Source organism: Callithrix jacchus, chromosome 2, assembly GCF_049354715.1.
Source record: "Callithrix jacchus isolate 240 chromosome 2, calJac240_pri, whole genome shotgun sequence".
Taxonomy (NCBI): Eukaryota; Metazoa; Chordata; class Mammalia; order Primates; family Cebidae; genus Callithrix; species Callithrix jacchus.
Window position 1 is genome coordinate 191,035,073 of NC_133503.1, and position 20,879 is coordinate 191,055,951.

The 20,879-nt window shown below is 39.3% G+C and overlaps 1 protein-coding gene across 7 annotated transcripts in view; it reads right to left on the bottom strand.

Annotated features, from left to right (window-relative positions):
• TRIO (trio Rho guanine nucleotide exchange factor) overlaps window positions 1–20,879 on the bottom strand; it is a 376,037-nt gene that overhangs the window by 310,672 nt on the left and 44,486 nt on the right. Inside the window, exon 2 of one of the 7 annotated variants that reach the window (XM_078365654.1) lies at window positions 14,141–14,172. The exons of the other annotated variants lie outside the window; for them this stretch is intronic. The gene's annotated coding sequence lies outside the window, so the exon portion shown is untranslated. The remainder of the gene's footprint in view (window positions 1–14,140; window positions 14,173–20,879) is intronic. 7 annotated transcript variants of the gene reach the window in all.

Sequence of the window (20,879 nt, forward strand, 5' to 3'; positions counted from 1 at the left end):
GAGGCTGAGGTGGAAAAATCACTTGTGCCAGGGAGGTAGAGGTTGCAGTGAGCTGAGATGGCGCCACTGCACTCTGGTCTGGGTGACAGAGTGAGAAACCATCTCAAAAATGAAATAAATGAAAAGTACATTTTAATATGAAACACATTTGGCCAGGCACAGTGGCTCACGCCTATAATCCCAGCACTTTGGGAGACTGAGGCAGGCAGATCACTTGAGGTCAGGAGTTTGAAACCAGCCTGGCGCCAACATGGCAAAACCCCTTCTCTACTAAAAATACAAAAATTAGCTAGGTGTAGCGGAACGCGCCTGTAATTCCAGCTATTTGGGAGGCTGAGGCACAAGAATCACTTGAACACAGGAGGCGGAAGTTGCAGTGAGCTGAGAGCAGTCTAGTGTACTCCAGCTTGAGTGACAGCATGAGACCCTGTCTCTAAATAAATAAAAAAAATTCGTATAACAATCTTTGTATACATATATGTTTTCATCAGTATGAAACCAATTGGAATCCTCTGGAATACTAATAATTCTTAATAGTTTGTGTTTTTAATAATACATTAGCTAGTTAATAAAAGTTAATGTTACTATGAAGTATGATATGTAGTTTCATAAATTAAATTTAATTGTAACTATAGTTGGATAATTCCTATTTTTGCCAGGGACTTTTAGCCTGTCCCTGGCCAAGGAAGTTCTGATACAAGATAGACCCTCATTTTGAATCTAATATAATGAACAGCGTATTTACTTGTGATGTTACTTCAAACGCTGAGGAGCCACTGTTCACTGTTTCAGTACTTCTGAATGAAACTATCAGCTGCTCCATTATGGGGACTATTATTTTATTCTTTATTCTTATTTTATTCTTTCCTCTGGATCACATGTTCTATTTTCCAAAGAATTTGCAATCCACAAAAGAAATAGCCCAGGAAGCATGCGGTAGATGTGCTCAGTAACTCCACTCCCTGGTGCCGAGGCCAGAAAGCAGACACTTCCTGCAGCTGCAGTTTACACAACGATGTTCTGTGGATCTTTCTGGCAATAGTTGATGATTTAAGACAATAAAATCCTGTACCCTCCTGAATCCGTGGGCACTTCCCTTTGCACCACAAATACTGGCCTCTGTCTCCACTGGAGCCACGGTGGAAACACAGAGAGCAGGAGAGCTTGGAAGAGGAACCCTGAAGAAGGGGTGACACCATACACCCCAGACTTCTACACGGCTATAAAGACCCCTGGTTAATATTATTACTCAAGTATATACATGGTGGCAGGCCCTATTCTAGGCCCTTTACAAACATTTAGTCACTGAATCATCAGAACAGCCCTGTGAGTGAGTACTATTCTTATCTCCATTTTACAGTAAGGAAACGGAGGCAGAGAAGGGAAGGCACTTGTCCTGGTCAGGGTCACTGCTCTAAGCTCATACATCCTTAGGTTAACTCTCCGTGTGACACTGCATCTGTTACTTTATCTCTGTTCCCCCAAATCTGAATAGCATTTTATGAGGGACAGGGGTCAGGACTTCATAGGATAATACACAATAGTCTTATTTTGGGCAATATCTTCCTGAAATCCTTTGCTTCTTGAGATTTCTACTTAATTAGCCATTTTTCCACTGTACTTGGGTACACATTCCCATACAACCTAGAGACCAACTGATCACACAATGTTAGTATGTAGTCCACTTATTCAACCAGGGGTGCCAAGACCTTGCTTGTCACTAAGCTTCCCACGATCATAAAGACAGACCAAGACAACCTGCAGAACAAAAGGAGCAAGTTCACACTCTTCCTCCTCCGTGCGCATCGACCAAGGAGAACAAAACTCCCCTTTCTCTGGCATCCATGAGGCTGGCAGTGCAGAACTCCTTCCCCGTGCACTCCCTACTCTTCTCCCAAATAACATCTGTAGTAAAAACACAGGCTGGTGCTTCCAAAATCAGTATTTTATTTGAGGTCAAGGAGAAATGTACTATCAGCACAATCACAGATGGCACTTGTTTGACTTAAAACAAGACACACGACACAAAACAAGCATTTCCCAAGAAACAAAAAGCATAAGCAGCTTTTTAAAAGTCCAGGCTACTGACAGACTCAAGTACTTTTAGTCTAGAAACATTTGAGATATCCATCAGGATTTTGAAAAGAGCGGTTCAATTCTTCCTACATTTGTTGCTTTTACTTAAAAGTACCAGGCATCTTCTTAAGTGCAACATAACGAAAAGGGAAAAATAAAAAGGAACGAGCTACCAGGTTTAAGTGTAGAATCAACAAGAGCTCACTCTCTTCCGTGAGTTTTACATCCTGCTGTGTTTCTCTAATAAGCCATCAGCCTACCCCGCCCTCTTCCTTGGTCTGCAGACACCCCCACCCGCTTCCCTGGTCTGCTGACACCTCCACCCCCTTGCCTGGTCTGCTGAGAAAAGGACTAGGCTTTGCACAGCTTCAGCATCTAGCAAGGGGCAAATGACTGCTGGGGGAATGAGGCCCCATTGTACAGAGTACAGGAAACGGTCAGTTACAGATGCCCGTCAAGGTCTCTATTCCCATGATGCTTGAGGGCACTGAACGACACACTGAAGTTACCCCATACATTTTTTTAAAAGACTGTTTCTTATAATTTGTTACTTTTTATTCTAAGAATATAGAAAGGTCATTTCTATAAAATGTACAAGGGAACATAAGATCTTGGTCTTAATATGCTTATTTGATGATTAAGTACAAAACTGGAAGTATCTAACAAGAAAACTTGGTCTGTAAAAAAATTACCTTCCTACCTAATTCTAAAAATACTGTGAGAAAGAAGATGATGTTTTGTAAGGCTTTTCTAGTCCTTGGTGGGAAATGTTTCTGGACACAAGAAATGAAGCTGTTTTAAGATACCAAAAAGTAATCACCTTGGGATGCTACAGACTTATTCCAACACATACTATAGGAACGCTGCCAAGACTCAAAGCCTTCTGGAATCTCTCTTTTAAAATTGCCTATTATATCCTATGGGACATTCTCTGGAAAAATCCTTAACGCAGTAAGCTGTTATTCTTTGAGAACAGATTAGAGTTTGGGTAATTATCCAGTGCCAAGTATACATAAACAGAATAATCAAGCTTGGTTTACCTCATTTTTTAAAAAGTTATGAACATACCTGATGTATCAGGTATCTAATTACTGCAAAATGAACCACCAGAAAACTTATAATGGCTCAAACGATGATGGCTTATCTTTTCTCATGACTGCAGGTTGACTGAGTAGATCTTAAAAATTGTAAATAAAAGCATAAATTAAAATCATAAATGACTAGAATGATATAATTAGTCCCTCTTCATGTGGCTGATAAAGATATACGCGAGACTGGGTAATTTCTAGAGAAAAAGAGGTTTAATGGACTCACAGTTCCACGTGGCTGGGGAGGCCTCACAATCATGGCAGAAAATGAAAGGCACATCTTACATGGTGGCAGACAAGAGAGAGAATGAGAGGCAAGCATAATAAGGAAACTCCTTATGAAATCATCAGATCTCATGAGATGTAACTCACTACTACAATGGGGTAAACCACCACAAGATTCAATACCACCCAGTCCCTCTCACAACATGTGGGAATTATTAGAGCTACAATTAAAGATGAGATTTGGGTGGGGACACAGCCAAACCATATCAAATGGAGATACTGGTAATCACTACATGAGCTGTGGTATTTAAAATCACTTCAACTTGCTCATAGTATAGGTCAGGAGTGTCCAATCTTTTGGCTTCCCTGTGCCACACTGGAAGAAGAGAAATTGTCTTGGGCCACACACAAAATACACCAACACTAATGATAGCTGATGAGCTTAAGGAAAAAAAAAAAATCACAAAAAAAAACTCATAATACTTTAAGAAAGTTTATGAATTTGCGTTGGGCCATGGGTTGGACAAGCCTGGTACAGGTCCTTACAACTGCCTAGAAATGCTGGATTATCTATATACTAGATGCTACTTTCATAAGTGGATAACAGAACTTTTATTTTCACCTTTTTTCTTGAAACTGTCAAAGCCAAGTAAACCTGACTGCCATTCAAGTCCACCTGTTTCCCAGGGTCCAGATTTTGAATCATTTCTGTGTTTTTGTTTTTATATAAATGTAGACCTGTGACTCATGAACAACTTAGTTTTGAAAAAAATGAGCAATTTCTTCAGAGTTAACAAATGAGCAGAACAAATTCATTAATATTTCCAAGTAAATCTGACTAAGTGAAGTAATTAAAAATCTCTCCTTTTATCCAAATACAGGATCATCTTAGACCACAGCTCCCTCCTACCCACCAGAAAAAGTTTCTGTTATCAGAATAACCACACGTAATCCTCAAAGTTAACAATCAGTGCTGCTAAATGCTCTTAAAACTGCAAGAAATAACCTCAGCAAAGAATTTCACTAAAAATGCTATGTATTTATCTGTAATCAACTTAGTGTTGGAAGGCCAATTTAAAAGTGTTTTAATTTAAAAAAAAAAGCTGCTATAACTAGGGGGTGTGACTTTAACTCATACTTTTGTTATAAGGTAAAACAAGAAACAGATAAATTACTCTAAAAAATAGATGAGAATGTTTTATTTTTACATATCATTATTTTTGAAAGAAAAATTATTTTTCTAAATCATTTAAACATGAAAATGAAATTTTTGGCTAACTTTGAAAACAGCAAAAACTCAGCTGTTTAACAAAAGAGAAGAAAAACTGACCCACTAAGTGAGTGATTTGTTCATATGTTTATGCTGGATAACAGCAGTAGGTACACCAAAGCAGAAGTTCAGAGTAGGAGTTGTATATTTCCATAGGTAGCTTTATTCTGCACTATGAACCAAAACTACAGCAACAACTCCCTCCCTTACTGCACTTATATCTGCCTTTACCAGTCACTCTACAGCTGTGAGGTCCTTTAATCTCTACTTGCAGGATCAGCCAACCAATTTCCAGGTCAATCCAGGTCCAATGGGAGAAAATGCTAAACCCAATCCATTTATTCAACAGGTATTCAATAAATACTCATAATGCACTATTATGTATTAGACCCTGGGAGCACAGATGTGAATGACATTCAGTCCCTGCCTCCAAAAAGCCTGCCTGTCTTACAGGGGAGACCAAAATGAAACATATAACCAGCACAATTAGGATTCCATTCAAGTGACAAGTGCAATTACAGACAAGGGACAGGATGGTGGAAAGGATCTAGTGGGGACTTACATCATGGGCACGGGCAGGAAGCCTTCTCTCTTGAGCAGGTGGCACCTAAGCAGGACCTAAGGGTGGTGATTCATGGGGAAGGGGAGGGCCCTGAGAAGGAGGGAGGCACATAATGGATGACAGGGAGGGGAGGGGCAGGGCACAGCCACCTGGTTGAATGGCACAGTAGCCAAGGCCCTAGTACATAATGCCTGGCACCCAGAAGACACCGCTGTCCTGGCTGATTCTCTCGCTCTTTTGCAGGCCAGAAGCCCAAGTCTGAACTGCTGTCTAGTGGCCAGAACGCTAAGATCACACAACCCTGGTATAGTCAGTAGAGAACTGGCTGAGGCTACCACAGCTGGGCCTCCTAATCACAACTGTTGACCGTGAACACTCCACATAGAGAATGCTGTCTACATTCTTTCTTTTAACTCTGTCTCGGCTCATTCTAACAGACCTGGCTCTGACCTCTCATCACCAACTCCCTGTCTTACATCCAACAGAAGAAACCAAGGTCTGGCAATGGTCAGACCCAGGTAAGATAAATCTCAAGACACCACCTGGAAATCAGGCTCTCTTCAGGAGCAGCAAAGCTTTGGTAGGAAATGCTATTATTCTATAAATCCCCTGCTTTAAGATAAAAGGGGAAGAGGAAAGAGAGAGGAGAGGGGCAGGGAACAGAAAAATGAAATGGTCATGAGGATGCAGAATGCCACAGGCCCAACAAGCTTCTCTGCCATCCTCTCCGTAAGCCCACTGACACCGGGAGCAGAGCTGATCCTCAGGATCAAGTTTCTTCTTAGTACAAGAAACTCAAACCTGTTTTACTGCTTGAAGGCAGCACATCCTTATAATTTTCCAAGAACTAATAAGCTTAAGTCACTCAACAAAGAATATTTCCTTGAAAGCAAGAAAAAACAGCTTTGTGGCTTTTGAAAGAAAGTTACCATTCAAAAAAATTACTCAGCAGTTCCACATTAAAAATCTAAAATTTCATGGTCCTACATTATTTTAAGCAAGGCAAATTCTATAAATAAAAATACCTCAAAACTGCCTTTAATGGAATCTAGAAATCTGAATACTGAACACCTTGAGTTGCAGTTTTAGGGAGGTCCTTTTTTTTTTTTGAGATGGAGTCCTGCTCTGTCCCCCAGGCTGGAATGCAGTGGGTTCAAGTAATTCTCCCACCTCAGCCTTCCAACTAGCTGGGATTACAGGTACCTGCCACCATGCTCGGCTAATTTTTGTAGAGATGGAAGGTTTCACCATGTTGGTCAGACTGGTCTTCAACTCCTGACCTCAGGTGATCCACCCACCTCAGCCTCCCAAAGTGCTGGGATTACAGGCGTGAGCCACCGCGCCCAGCCCAAAAGGTACTTTTAAGGTTTTTCCATTGTTTTTAATAAACTCCAAGAAAATACATGCCTGGAAACGATCTAGCTACTAACTACAAGGAATTGAGTCAGATTGAAAGAATAATTTTTAAAACTGTTTTTGGGGCAAATACTTCCCAAGGCCATTTGGCTTCAAGTGGCCAGTCTGATTCTTGAGGGCCTCTCAGGTGACAGCTCTAAGCGAAGTGGCCCCTGAAGTTCAGCCCCTACAGTCACTATGGACTTGACTGGGCAATATCAAGGGGCTGAAGAGGTTCTAAAAACCAGGCTCAGGTTTGCAGAGCCCAGTCAGAGTCTAATGCAATGGCCCTCACACTTACAGCACAACGTTAGCAAGAGAATCACCCAAGTAACTGTGTGTGCAACTGGCCTTCTGCAAGTCACCCTGTGAGAAACAGGGCTTGAAGAACTGGTACAAAAAACAAATGCTGATACCATGACTACTGTTACCATTGTGAGTAATAAAGTCTTCTGTCCCTGACCCAGGAGTCTCATGTCTTTTAACAGCAAACTGAGGCAGGTTAACCTAGCTTGCAAATAGAGTAAAGAAGCTTGGACCCTTCATAGTTCTTGACAAATATGTACTACTGCTGTCATACGAGATGCTTATAATTGGATAGAGACAGTTTTGACTGCTTGCAACCAAAAGCCCTGACTAATGATATGACTGCTTTAAAAATCAGTCTTTAAATATTTAAAAAGAATCAGAAGAAAAGAAAAAAAGAAGGATAAAGGTCGAGAGAAGACCCATCTCCATAAGACAGTCTGGACAGGGTGAAAAGCATTCTCATTTCTCCTGCACTCCTGTTGTGAGAAAGGCTCTGTGACTGGGCTGAGGAAGGAGCTGGAGACAAGACAGACAGGAAGCACCTCAATACACACTTTATGTAAGTGCTGCCACAGCAGGCACAAGAAATAAATACACGGTGCTCAGAGGGGACAGGCCAGGGGACTCACAGCAAGTCAGAAGGGCGGGGTAAGCTTCTTTGGCAATCCACAGATAGCACTTACGTGCACAAGTAGATTTTTTTCTTCTGGCAGGCATGTCTTCATTCCAGAGAAAGTTCACCAGTTTAAACAGTCGGCACAAATTTATCAGGCTTCCATTCTTTCAATCCAAGTATGTTTTTTACAAGTGCAGAATAACAGCGTCATTACACATTGAACACCAGGCAGCAGACTAATCACAGCAGTTCACAGCTATGGTCTACCAAGAAATCAATTTAGACTCACTTGAAGTTGTTAATCATCAAGCACAGTCAAATAACTTTCAGATATAAAGCTTTAACATATGACTCATCAAATGGCATATGCAAATTTAAGCTAAAGGCTCTCTAAAACTTCATTCAGTATCTGGTCATTAGAAGGCAGTTAACAAACAAACAAAATATTATCAAAAATTTTCTAACACTGGACTCAGAGTCAGAACATATGCTCAATTAACTCTGTGACTTTAGGCACCTAATTTTGCAGGCATCAGATGCTTCATCTCTTATAAAAGGGGGCGGGCATCTGGCACTAGACAGGATGCCCTCTCTCACCACTCCTATTCAATATAGTACTGGAAGTTCTAGCCAGAGCAATCAGGCAAGAAAAAGAAATAAAGGGTATTCAAATAGGAAAGGAGGAAGCCAAATTGTCTCTATTTGCAGATGACATGATAGTATATCTAGAAGATCCCATCATCTCAGCCCAAAATCTCCTGAAACTGATAAGCAACTTCAGCAAAGTCTCAGGATACAAAATCAATGTGCAACATCACAGGCATTCCTATGCACCAATAACAGACTTAAACAAAGCCAAGTCAAGAATGAACTGCCATTCACGACTGCTACAAAGAGACTAAAATACCTAGGAATACAACTAACAAAGAAAGTAAAGTACCTCTTCAAGGAGAAGTACAAACCACTGCTCAACAAAATAAGAGAAAACACAAACAGATGGAGAAACATTCCATGCTCATGGTCAGGAAGAATCAATATCATAAAAATGGTCATACTGCCCAAAGTAATTACAGACTCAACGCTATCCCCATCAAGCTACCAACGACCTTCTTCACAGAACTGGAAAATACCACCTTAAACTTCATATGGAACCAAAAGAGAGCCCGCATAGCAAAGTCATTCTGAGTAAAAAGAACACAGCAGGAGGCGTCACACTACCAGACTTCAAACTATACTACAAGGCTATAGTAATCAAAACAGCATGGTACTGGTACCAAAACAGAGACATAGACCAAAGGAACAGAGGCCTCGAAGGCAACACAACATATCTACAACCATACAATCTTTGATAAACCTGACAAAAACAAGCAATGGGGAAAGGATTCCCTGTTTAATAAATGGTGTTGGGAAAGCTGGCTAGCCTTGTGCAGAAAGCAGAAACTGGACCCCTTCCTGACACCTTAAACTAAAATTAACTCCAGATGGATTAAGACTTAAACATAAGACCTGGCACCATAAAAACCATAGAAGAAAATCTAGGCAAAACCATTCAGGACATAAGAGTAGGCAAGGACTTCATGACCAGAACACCAAAAGCATTTGCAACAAGAGCCAAAAAAGACAAATGGGACCTAATCAAACTCCACAGCCTCTGCACGGCAAAAGAAACAGTCATTAGAGTGAATCTGCAACCAACAAAATGGGAAAAAATTTTTGCAGTTTACCCATCTGACAAAGGGCCGATATCCACAATTTACAAAGAACTAAAACAGATTTACAAGAAAAAAACAAAGAAGCCCATTCAAAAGTGGGCAAAGGATATGAATGGACACTTTACAAAAGAAGACATACATGAGGCCAACAAACATATCAAAAAATGCTCCTCATCACTGGTCATTAGAGAAAAGCAAATCAAAACTACATTGAGATACCATCTCACGCCAGTTAGAATGGCGATCATTAAAAAATCTGGAGACAACAGATGCTGGAGAGGATGTGGAGAAATAGGAACACTTTTACACGGTTGGTGGGAGTGTAAATTAGTTCAACCATTGTGGAAGACAGTGTGGCGATTCCTCATGGACCTAGAAATAGAAATTCCATTTGACCCAGCAATCCCATTACTGGGTATATATCCAAAGGACTATAAATCGTTCTACTATAAGAACACATGCACACGAATGTTCACTGCAGCACTGTTTACAATAGCAAAGACCTGAAATCAAACCAAATGCCCATCGATGATAGACTGGACAGGGAAAATGTGGCACATATACACCATGGAATATTATGCAGCAATCAAAAATGATGAGTTCATGTCCTTTGTAGGGACATGAATGAACCTGGAGATCATCATTCTCAGCAAACTGACACAAGAACAGAAAATGAAATACTGCATGTTCTCACTCATAGGTGGGTGTTGAACAATGAGAACACATGGACACAGGGAGAGGAACACTACACATTGGAGTCTGTTGGGGGGAATAGGGGAGTGACAGCGGTGGGTGGGGAGGTGGGGAGAGATAGCATGGGGAGAAATGCCAGATATAGGTGAAGGGTAGGAAGGCAGCAAATCACAATGCCACGTGTGTACCTATTTAACTATCTTGCATGTTCTTCACATGTACCCCAAAACCTAAAATACAATAAAAGCAGGGGGCACAGGTGATAATGACTTCCCAACTTCTAAAGGTAGAACCGTTATGTCAAGTCATTAGATCAGCATTTAGTGGCAGTGCTCCATTTCACATGATGGGTCCTGGAAAATACGAATGCTCTCAAATGACAGGTGCAAAAAGCAAGATAATCTCAGTCAGGCTTAGAGGCACTTGATTTCCACCACTCACAACTAATCTTTTTTTTTTTTTTCTTTTTTGAGAGAGTTTGGCTCTGTCACCCAGGCTGAGTGCAATGGCATGATCTCAGCTACTGCAACCTCCACCTCCCAGGTTCAAGTGATTCTCCTGTCTCAGCCTCCTGAGTAGCTATGATTATAGGCGCGTGTCACCATGCCCAGCTAATTTTTGTATTTTTAGTAGAGAGGAGGTTTCACCATGTTGGCCAGGCTGGTCTCAAACTCCTGACCTCAGGTGATCTGCCCGCCTCAACCTCCCAAAGTGCTAGGATTACAGGTGTGAGCACCAGCGCCCAGCCTCAAAACAAATCTTTGCAATGTTTTTAAAAAGCATTTTTTCCTTGATATAAGTAATATATGTGCTAGATGGCTAATTTTTTTCCAGAAAAAAAATTAAAATAATCAGTAATCCCACAACCCAAAGGCAACCATCATAAACATTTAAATAATGCTCAGTTTTAAAAATTTATACAAATACAGATATGAAGAAAAATATAGACAAAATCTAGTAAAACAATAAATCCACAACTGCATCCCTCCCCACTCCCACACTGAAATAGAATAGAGAAAAAAGTAAGGAAGGGCTCGGAAAAAGACAGGACCAGGCGGAGCCTAAACTGTCCCTGCTGGCCAGCCTGGAACAATCTGAGCAATCCAATCAATCATGATAATAACAGATCACAATCAGCAGAATCAAATAAGGACCGTGAGCCTGTTCTGAACAATTAAGTCAATGAGAAGGGAAAGTTCTTCCTTACAGGACTCAAACTATAAACATGGAATAAGTGAAAATTTTTAAATCACCCTTTGGTGAACACCACAGTAATAACTGGTTCAGGCAAGTATCATGATTGAGTACAGGATTAATGGGTAAAAGTGTGATGCGGAATAAGATATTTATATAGTTTCATAGAAAATCCCAAGACACTTTATTAGGAAAAAAGTTATCAATCTGACAATCAAGTTGGCAGACACCATCTTAATTATGTGACCAAAGTTAATGTCACCAGCCATAGTAAGACAGGCATATCAACACCCTGCCTCCTGATAAAATGCACAATACCACCTTCTGTAGTATTCCCACTCAGATCACAAGAAAATATCACAAATCCAAACTAAGAGTCATTCAACGAATTAGCTAGAATTAACTAGATTGTATTCTTCAAAACTGTGACGGTCCCAATAGATAGACTAAATAGCTCTTCCAGACTAAAGAAGACTCAAGAGGCCTGCAACTAAATGCAACACACGATCCTGGAATGGATACTGCATGAGGTAAAGAACATTAATAGGCAACTGGCAAGATCTGAATAAGGTCTGTAAAGTAGATAACAGCATTTATTAATGGGGTATTCCCAATTTTGATCATTTTACTGCTGGAAAAGAATGTCCTTGATCTTAAAAAAAAAATTTTTTTTTAAAGATAAATGTATTATGTCTGCCTTAATTATAAATGTTTCAGAAAGAAGTTTAGGTGATACATGTACAAACACAGAAAGAAGGGTATAAGCAGTATAACAAATGACAAAATACCAACATGTGAGATTTCCGGGTGAAGGCATATAGAAATTTTTGCGTAATTTTTGTAACTATTTTTAAGTCTGAAATTATTTCAAAATAAATATATGTATGCATATATGTGTATATGTGGTTACCTTTTTATAAAAATAAATACAGATCTAAATCATTATCTATAAAGGCTATACAGTATTCCTCTATTAAATATACCACAAATTATTTTGCATTACCAACTTTGCTGTTGCCAACGCCCAAATATTCAGAGATATGCCTCTGCATACTGTTTATTTCAGCAGAATTCCTGGAATAACATCCCTCCTTTAAAACATGGATTTCACTGAATTTCAAAAGCTAAGTTACTAGGTAGATCTCTACTGCTATCTAGCAACTTAACATTTGACTTAAAAACAAATCAAGTCCTTAAATCCTTCACCCTTCTCCACCTCTTCACCTGATGGAGCACCTGTATAACAATCAAGAAAGAAAACCATTCTTATGAAACCTTTTATACTGCCAACAAGAGATCACATAATATGAGCCTCATGTACTTTATTTCTATCTAAAAACTTAACAGAGAAAAAGAGAGCAGAAATACAAAAGAAAACCATCTACTCCCATCTGCTTACACATTTAGAGACATCAAGTTTCAAGACATCACAAAATAATATGAATCAAACCAATTTATAGAACTACATGCCATGAAGTAGTAAAAAGCCCATTGTTTTTTTAAAGGAACTTGTGCAGGTAGAGAGGTACTGAGTGATGGGTACAATACTTGCCAGGTTTGACAATGCAGCTATGTTCAATGTTTGAGTGGACAGAACTATGTCCATGTCACTGAACCTGAAGAAGACTTGCTACATGGAGGGTTTGGACAGGCCAGGAGAAATGCTGATGGAACAAGCTTCCTTGCTAAGAATACTGAGAAACTACAGGGAAGATAAGACAGACTACTGAGCCTAGTGAAAGAAGCAGATAAGGATTTGGGGGTAGAGTCTGTGCCAGGTGCACGAACACACAGTAAACCGTCACTGCTATCCTACAGTAAGGTCAGCATCCTCATCATCACTGCTATCATGTGTAATACTTTTGGAGGCTGTAAGAATGTATGTGAGGTCTCATTCTCCAGTTTCACATTAATTAGTCACATAAATGTGTGGGGAAATAATCAAAAGAAGTGTCCAATAAGACACTCTCCGACAGTTGACTTTGCAGAGACCTAAAAAACAAAGATGCACCTGAACTGTTGTAATATTTGCCAACCACAGCGCTGCCTAACTGGTTACAAAACATTTCCTAAAGGACATATAGTGACTTCCCCCTTGTTTCTGATCATACGAATGAGATGACAGGGAATGATTCCATTACTTGAAAATACTATCTTGAACATAAATAATTAACCCGCTTCAGAATACACGGCACCATTTCTATAAAAGGATACAGGTTAATGTTTATGTTTTCATATTTTTAAAGTATACCTAAACAGAAAATATGATCAATTTATTAGTTACAAAAAGATAAAATTAATTTCCACTAATCCTCAAATAAGCATTTAAATTTAGTAAAATATGCTTGCAGTATTTTATCTATATATGTGTGCACAGGTACATTTTTCCTAAAACAAATAATACTTTTTTTTAATTGCATGATTTACTGATAGTGAATATCCTTCTGTGTCTTGATACATTATTTCAGCATTACTCTACTACATATATCATTTAAATAACTGCATTAAAATATTTTAATCAAAATTGTGCATCACATAATAAATATTCAAAATCATTGCTATCAGAAATTGCATGGAAACACAGATTTTCAGGCAATTTTCCAAATCTGAACTGTCATAATTAGAGCAATTATCGACATATTTGAGTTTCTTCCCAGCAGGGGCTCTACTTCATTCCAGCCAAAAGGAGAAAGCCTCCTAAAGTATCCAGAGTTTTCCAAATTTCATAAGCTATTAAGAAAAGAACAATGTCACATATGGCATTTTTCCTTAACTATACTCACTCCTTTTATCTTCAAAGTAAACTATGACTTGCAAAGTAATCATTTCTAACTTGTAAATCACCATAAAAATTAATAGATACCACATTAAAGATTTAAGAACTTTTTATTTTAAGGGAAGTTCAAATTCGGCTCTGAGGCTGGGTAATGTCTACACAGAATTTTAATACAATTTAATAGCAACCCAGAGGAAGTCAATGAGTTAATGTACTCCACTTACTAAGCAGCCCGTCCTCTTCTTATATTCTTGACCTGTAAATGTTCAAAGACATTTGTTGAGTGAGTAAGTAGGGTCCCCTTGTATTCTTCTTATCAAGTGCCTGTTATCCCAGGATAGTGGTAGTATTCATAGCATTCCCTCTCATTCTTACGAATATGCTGAGAGGCTGAAGTGGGAGGATCACTTGAGCCCAGAGACTCAAGACCAACCTGGGCAATATAGTGAGACCTTGTCTCTCTAAAAAAATTTAAAGAATTAGCTGGGCATGCATCTACTACAGATGGACACACTCAGGAGGCTGAGGTGGGAGGATCACTTAGGCCCAGGAGATAGAAGTTGTGGTGAGGCAAGATTACATTTTTGCATCCTACCCTGGGCAACAGAGCGAGACTTTGTTCTTGGAGGGAAAACAGAAAAAAAGGGAAGAACGTTTGAGTTTGTAAAACAAATAATTTGGAAACCTTCTTGGAATCCCAGAAGTTACTGGGGTCATTTCTTTTATATTGGAATGAAATCATGTATATATAACTCAAATTAAAGCAATCTTTATTATTGTCATGATTAATTCCACTGCCATTACTAATGCTAGATATTATTTACAACACAATCGATGCAACTACATTATCTCCTGAAGATTGGATCTATCATTCTTTCTGAATTCCTTTTATTTTTCTTCACATCTTTGATATGCCCACATCTCCTAATTTGTTTGGTATAAAATAGAAAACATGAAACAATAAATGAGCCATTTAGAGTTGTTATTGAATACCAAAATGTTAATCAACAAAATCAGAGTTTTATATGGCGAAGGAGCAGAGCCACTAGGTTCAGGAAGATAATTTACTAAGAACCACAAGAACTCTTCACTAATAATTATCTTTTCCAGTCTGCAATTTTCCTGACCGACAATGGCTTACTTCTTTAAGTTCTGATTACTGTCAACTTTATCAGAGCCAACTGCCCTATTCACTTTACCTATGATTTGAATCACTTCTGTAAGAAAATAACATAAATTACTTTACATATGTTAACGATGAAAATAAGTGGACAGTTTGCTGTGCCCATTCTAACAACAGTGGTAAAAGATGTACTACTACTACTTCTTCCCTGTTTTGTTTTTTGTTTTGTTTTGTTTTTTAAAGAAACAGGGTCTTGCGAAACAGGGTCTTGCTCTGTCACCCAGGCTGGACTGTATGGAGTGGCACAGCTGGAACTAAAGGCATGTGCCACCATGGCCAGCTCATGTATTCGTGCTTTTTGTAGAGGCAGAGTCTAGCTATGCTACCCAGGCTGGTCTTAAACTCCTGATCTTGAGCAGTTTTCTTGCCTCAGCCTCCCAAAGCACTGGGATTACAGATGCAGCCACTGTGCCTGCCTGGCCTTTACTTTCTCTTAAGTCCTAGAAAAATCACTTAATGTTTGTGAATATAGAATGCTATATACACACACACACTTATATATACATGCTCTGACTAGGTAAATTGGTCTTTTTGAGAAATAACATCAGAACTTTAATATACCAGCCTTGACCCACTAGGTGGGAACCAGATCCAGCCATGCAATGAACGGGGCTGCTGGTCAACATTCTGTGAGCCACACGTCCCATGTCCCTCCTATCAAGGACTGCACCGAGAATAAAGACACTGGGCAGGTCAGGGCAGAGGCTGTGATATTTCTCCTGCCACTGCCCTTCCGGAGAACATGCTGGGCTAGTTATTAATTATATATACATATTAATCTCAGGGGAGGGTCTCATTACCTATTGCATGAGGGAAATCCTGTATGCATTTGTGTGGATACAAACTGATTAAATGACCATCCCACAGTGTTATCTGGCTTTCTCCTTCAAAGCCACAGGTGTCAGATGAAGGGGTGTGTATGTAAATTTGTCCTGAGATTCTTCTGAGGAGATCACACCAGCCATTCACTTCTTTTTGAGGTGGAATTTTTTTACATTTAGTCAGCTCTTCCAAGATAGGACAGTTTGAGCAAAGGACTAGAAGCTCTGCAAGTCACTGCCCCAGGCATATGAGTCTGTCTTCAAGTGAGTAAGGGGCAGTCGGAGAAGACAAATTAAAGCATCCTTTACACAGAAATGTCATGGGCCTGAATCATTTCAACAGGCAGGAACAGCCACAAGCATGATGCTTCCACAGCGCCAACTGCAATCTCCTCAGACTGACTCAGATTTCTTTACAAGAATAGACTTAGCTTGCACACACATATTTTGTAAATGATTTCTCATGAACAAAGGGATTTACCGAAAATAGTTATAAATATTTGCATTTGCATACGTGAATTTTTCTGGATTTTTTCTTTTCTTTTTCAGATTGTCTGAGTTTGCTGTTAGCTCTGTCATCGTCTCAACTTTCCTTCCACAAAGACTCCTGCTCACTGAGTGGCTGTGCCGCTAAACTGGACTGGCCTGCCCCTGCAGTCCACCCTCTTGCCTGGCACCACATGAGCAGTGGCCAGGGGCACTGAGGAAGCAATCCCTTTGGTATCACTTTCTCCCTCTCTCTTCAAAAACTAGTAGCCTCTACTAAATGGAACCTGTAACTTTCAATCTCCATAGACCCACTTACTATCTCCTATGCAAACCGGCTCTGTTGACTCAAAAAAGGTCAACTGTCTGTGCCAGATATGAATGATCTTCTGAAGATACATAGGGCCAGGCACAGTGGCTCACACCAGTAATCCCAGCACTTTGGGAAGGCCAGACAGGAAAAGTGCTTGAGCCTAGGAGTTTGAGATCAGCCTGGACAACATAGCAACACCCCATCTCTACAAAAAAATAAAAAATTAGCTGGGCATGCTGGCATGCACCTATAGTTCCAGCTGCTGGGGAAGCTGAGACAAGAGGACAGCTTGAGCCCAGGATGTCAAGGCTGCAGTGAGTTTTATGATCAGGCCACCACACTCTAGCCTGAGCAATATAGCAAGATCCCATCTTGGGAAGAAAAAAAAAAGTTAAAATAAAACAAAGACATTCAGAACAGCAGCTCCTCAGATTGCAGCAACCCCAAATGAGCTACAGACCTTTTTAAGGCTTAGACTGGCAGAAACAATACTAAATACATTCCAAAGAGCATGAAAATAAACTACACTCACATATGAATTTATCCAGTGCCTTGGTCATATATGTACAACCTAAGATGAGAATTATCCAACACATTCTCCCATGCCACACATTTACTTTATGATAAAAAGGAACTGCTAATTTGTATTTTGAGGGATTAACCCTTCCTTCCACCCTCCTCAATCCAATTCTACAGAAATAGTGGGTGTTTCAGAGGTGATGAAAATTTCAAAAACATTTCACTTGTATTTAGGATAGTGATTTCATTCAAAATTTGATAATAAATATAGTATTCATGGTATTAAGTACTTCATCAAACCATGGAGACAGAAACATCAAAGTCTTACACGTATTGAAAAGTAGACAAACACTAAAAGTACAGGACAGTCATGTACCAATATCCTCATTACAGCTTAGGCTTAGTGCAGGATAACTTTATAAATAGATGCATTTTTACAATACTACTACAATATTTTAAAGCTCAAATATTAAAAATAGAAATAAATACAATTAAAAAGCAATGTGATTTCTTACTGCTTACACCAAACTGGCAATTTGTATGCGTTTTTCAACAGAGAGCCATGGCCAACTTGTAACATCTGTGGTAAAAACGAACACCAGCATTCAAGAATTACTCATGGAAAAGCATTTCACTACAATGAACCAAAGCTCAACTGCTAAAAGCATAGTTAATGTGCACACAGTCTATGGGCTTGTAAAAGTACTCATATCCTAGTATTTCAACTTGAACTACATCACCATATTCTCCTCACCCAAAAGTTTCCATGCTAAAAGGCAGGAAACTACACTAAAAACCACAGAATTTGATGCATGGGATAAACCTGGACAGCAGTGAGGAATTACAGTGGGATAGCTGAAAAGTATCAATTTGGAAAAAGAGGAAAATTGTATAGAATCAAAACTTATGACTGGCATGCTTATCTTTCTCCTGTCTTTCACAATCCTTATTTGTAAGGTTATCAGCAATGGTGCAGGGAAAAACAATGAAAATAAGGAAAGGAAAATCATTCAAAAATAGAAACACTTTTCATAACTTTAGTATGTATAAGGCATGGAAAATAAACCCACGGAGCTAATTTTATAAGTCATATAAAAGACAACTTGTGTTAAATTATACTCCTGTCTACTCTATTCTTTAGTTAACAAGTGGTTAAGAGAATGGCCCAAGAACTAGGTTCAAACCACTCCATCCCTTAACCCACTCTGTACTCCAAGCTACTTAACCAATCTCTCTGCAGCTCAGTTTCCTCATCTGTAAAATGGAGATACTAGTACATTTATTAAATAAGTAATACAGGCAATCAGAACAGTACATGGCAGCACTGACACGTAAGGACAATTAGCTGGCATTATAATTATTATAAGAGCACTTGAAAACCACATCACAAAATATTCAGCCCAGAGCTCCAAGTACACAATTTGTCCTTTCCATAAAAATGGTTTTCAAAGTTTCTGTTTTGGGTAACCTGGCAGATGTGACAAAACACCAGTGGATATCATAAAACCTCTGTTCACTATTCCAAAATTACAGCCCATCTTGAAGTTATTCTAGTCTAACTCCTCAGCTGGCAAGAAGAAAAGCAAAGACATCCAGGTGTCCTATCAGCAAATTTAATAGAGCAGAGTCTGCTTCTAACTCAATAAAGATTGGCTCAATGACAGAACAAATAAAAACTTCAGTGAAAAACATACTTATCCCCGTAAGAAAGCCCCTTCTCTTATTATGTTAATAATTCCTTCCTCTCTTCCCATATGTCTCACTTTGTCATTGTTTTGTAAGCAAATACATTACTTTAATAATCAAGAAACTCCACAGGATGTAACACCTGAATAACAATAATCACTTAGAGTACTTCACATAAAATAGACATTCGTATCAAGTTTTGCTTAATTGGACCTTTATGTGGTATCTACTTAAAAATTCATCTGTAAAATTTTGTTACAAATATTCGCTTTTGCTCTTAGGTTCAAAAATCTACAAACAGAAGAAATGTAACTTATTTAGATTAAACAGGATGGCCTGTGACTTTTAGACACATTCCTTGATACAATGATTTTCAAAAAAAGAGTCAAAGGTACTCTCTGACTGAGAGTCAATTACCGGGCAGATATCCTGTTAAGGACTGCAGGGAATAAAAATAAACAAAGCCCACAACACAGATGTTTACAATTTCTCAGTAATACAGAAGGACTGGCAATTATCTCTGTACCTTCGAGTCCCAACCACCAAGAACACAAAACAAAACAACAAAAACCATCTGGCAACTTCTGCTTTTTCGTAAAAATCCTTCTCGCTCATTAGCTGGTGGCTGGGCATTAGATCTGCAGTCCTTGTTAATGCTGTACACTACAATTTGAAATAGAGGAGTGGGGGGAAAATATAATACATTTTAGTACTTATCAGTGTATTGTAGTTGACACTATAATTAGACATATGAGAGAGACCAAAACTGACATTCCCTAAAATACTAGCATCAGATTCTCATTCATCAGTTTAGGCTGCTCTGGACAAGTAACTTTCTCATCCCACGACTTCCCCACGTTTACATATCTTGGTGTTACCAAGCACTCATGCTCTATCTAATTTGCCCAGATACTACTAAACATTAATATAACATTACTCACCATGGGAATAGGATATTGGTTCACACTAGCATTACAAAACCATGAGGCACTGTGCCCAAGAGTCTCAATCATTAGAAATGGTCACTAACATATGTGCAAATGAGAGGCCGACTCATTCAGAAAGGAATGCAAGAAACCCAGAGCCTCTGTGCAGGTAAGGCTGTCCCTGCCCACCCACAACGGCAACTCAAAGAAGGCAGCGACCAGAAGGGTTCTATTGGGGCCTTTCACTTCCCTTGCCAATGAGTCCAAATTTAGACTGTGCTCTGGAACAAAATGGAAAAAGTCTCTTGAAGAATGTTTTTGGAGTTAACATCCACTGGATGACTCAGAGTTACACATCATGGAGGCCAGGTACTTTTACTTCTATAAAAGGAATATGTTTGAGTGTTGGGGAGGCCAGCCTAGAGCTCAAAAGCCTGGTGACCAGGCAAGAAAAACAAGGGAGAAGCTGGCTGTCTCCAACTCAAGCAAAGTGGTTTTAAGGACCAAAAGCTAGTTTAAAATATCACACTTGACTCAAGTTTGCAATTTATTTTCCAGCAAAGTCCCATGAATCCGGGCAACATCTAAATACCTACTTAGTAGTGCTAATTGGGTGTACCTCTTAAAAGTCTGTTTAACAAGCTATTCAAAACACCCTTGTCTCCAGCCGCCTAGAAAAATATTCTGAAAACAATTACTAGGCATGACTAAAAATCAGCCTTTTTTACAGTTCTTCACTGGCTGACGTACTCAAAACTGCAAAACAGTCTTCTCAGATTGAAAGATGAAAAACTCCACACTCCTCACCCCATCCAATGTCCACAACCCATAACTAGGCTGTCCCCTGGGTAAGGTTTGAGAAGCTCCAATGAGTCACCAAGGACTCACATCTGTCCATTTCACTTTACAAATGAGATAAATCAACCCATTTATAAGAGGGGCAAGCCAAGTCTGAACGTCACTCACCCACTACTGTCCTAGCAATTTGGCCTTTTTTTCCTCTGTCTTCTCCCCATCATTTCCACTCGT